Source organism: Cyprinodon variegatus, unplaced genomic scaffold (genome assembly GCF_000732505.1).
Source record: "Cyprinodon variegatus isolate N-32 unplaced genomic scaffold, C_variegatus-1.0 Scaffold553, whole genome shotgun sequence".
NCBI classification, from domain to species: Eukaryota; Metazoa; Chordata; class Actinopteri; order Cyprinodontiformes; family Cyprinodontidae; genus Cyprinodon; species Cyprinodon variegatus.
Window position 1 is genome coordinate 328530 of NW_015151006.1, and position 2222 is coordinate 330751.

At 36.9% G+C, this 2222-nt stretch overlaps 1 protein-coding gene across 1 annotated transcript in view; it reads left to right on the forward strand.

The window, feature by feature from the left end:
- Positions 1 to 2222, forward strand: part of LOC107095498 (type I phosphatidylinositol 4,5-bisphosphate 4-phosphatase-B-like) — a 12365-nt gene that overhangs the window by 2239 nt on the left and 7904 nt on the right. The window lies entirely within an intron of this gene.

A 2222-nucleotide genomic window follows, 5' to 3' on the forward strand; every position in this document is an offset into this window, starting at 1 on the left:
GTTGCTAACTGGTTAGCAACGATGCTTCCGAGAAACCAGCCACAACCAAACCTACTTGCAAACCTTCCGCCACAACAATTGATAATCAACCTCACATTCACTTTATTCACTCGTGTAAAGTCGAGCACCACTCGGGAGAATTCGGAAATGAAACCGTTGGAGCAGCCACTTCCCTACGATTTGTGTTCTAAAATGCGAAATCAGATAAATGCTTATGTTACACATGGGCTGTATTAATTGTTTCAGCCATAATCATTTGAAGTATTATTTTTTGTGGCTGCTACTATGCCCAGTTCTCGTTAAATTTGATCAACCGTCCCAGTGCGACCTCTATTAAACTCTGTCGACTGCTGGTAGTCATGCATCTGCTGGGTCTCTGCTGTGTGCATCACTTCACACAGTATTGAGACTGAGGCTTAATCCCAATGCAGCAAATTGGTTAAGACTCCTAGGAACTGGACAGAGTTGGCCATGTGTGCTGGCAGTAAGTGGGCAGGTAGGATGAAGGAAACAGGAAGCTTCCTACAGAGCTGGACTGTGTCTGAAAAAATGGCCTGGGCATTTTTGGCACCATGATTAGTTCGATTATACGGAGAGACATTCAGCATACCAGAGGACATGTGTCACATTGTGTGGTTTAAAACATGAATACACAGGGATAGAAAATACATCACATAAAAATTGGTAAATAAGTTACTTAAATATTAAGAATATGTATTCAACTAGATATAAAACTGTTGGTATGTTAAAACCAAAATAGAAAATATACCAAAAATAACTTCTTGTGTTCACTGTTTCTCATTTCAACACAGTGTTGATGTCAGCATTTCTGTTTATATCAGTCAGTTCTTCATTCAGCAAAGCTACTTATGATCAACCGGATATTTACTTAACTATAAGTGGGAGTATTCCAATGAATACATATTCCTTCAGTAATATATTTGTTTTTAGAGACATACTTGTGTTTGTTTTAATGATAGGTGCAGAAAAACATCTTTTTTTCTAATGATTAGTCAAGTATGTAACTAGTTACTAAACCCCTCCATGTTTTAAGTTGTTCATTTTGCCAAAGCAATGTTTTACTAATGCTAACTATATCATGTTATTGAAAAAAAAACAAAACAAAATGACTAGTTAAAATAGTGTAAGTTGCATGTTTTATGGAAATGTAAATGTTTTTGTTACAGCATTCCAGCACTGCCTCCGTTTCCTTCCTGTTTCTTACTAGTTTGCTTATAAGAGGGAAATTTCTCTTTTGAGGCAAATGAGTGTTCACTAGTGCAAATGTTTCTTACTGGACTCTTAGTAGCTATTCTGATCTGCTCAGTCTGTCCCTGCTGGGTCACTCCTCTCTCCTCCTCTTCTAAATCCACCTGCATTAGCCTTCTGCTCCTTCCTGCTGCTCCAGTCGTACCTGTGGAACAAAACAAACGTGTTATTTTGAAATATTTGGCGGGCCGCTTGAAGGTTTTGGAGCCTTTCTTTACTTTTCTGTGAGATTTTCCATGTGTCATATGGTTTATTATATTTTTAGAGGGTAGAAGGAGCTGGCCTCTCCAAATCTGGACGCCTCAAAGGTTTGATTAGCTCAGTCAGTGAGGGGAGGGCCGGGCTGAGGAGGGTTTGGCATCTAAACAAAACATGTGCAGCTTTATAATATAATTCATTTTTTAATCCTTTAGTTTGATTATCATTTGGTTAATTCATGGATTTATATTATATAGATGACTATATAACATAATTAATGATAAATATAATTTTGAATACATTATGATATATAACTGGGATGCCCAAAGGCCAGTCAAGACCTGGTTTCCTATCATAGTTCATTCAGCATCTGGTTCCTAAAAGCTATATGGTTTCCCACAATCCTTAGCATGATGGACATACATGCGCAGCCCACCTTAAGGAAATGAACAAAAATAAACACATTCATCACATGCTAATGTACATGCGTACAAATGTTTTTGGTTTTATAACAGAGATTCAGCTGTTTTAACTTAGTGCTTTTTTAGTTCTTTTCCAGAAGGCTGTAGTCACAATTTGTCTGTCATTTGCCTTTCTTTTTTTGAACTTTATTGCCTTAAATTTGGATTAACAGGCAATTAGCATCACAAAGAAAAATTGGGCAAAACAGACAGAGAAAAAAACCCCAAAAAACTATTGAATCTAATGTGTCACACAAATAGAAACAACAGAAATAAAGGGTAAAGCACATATCT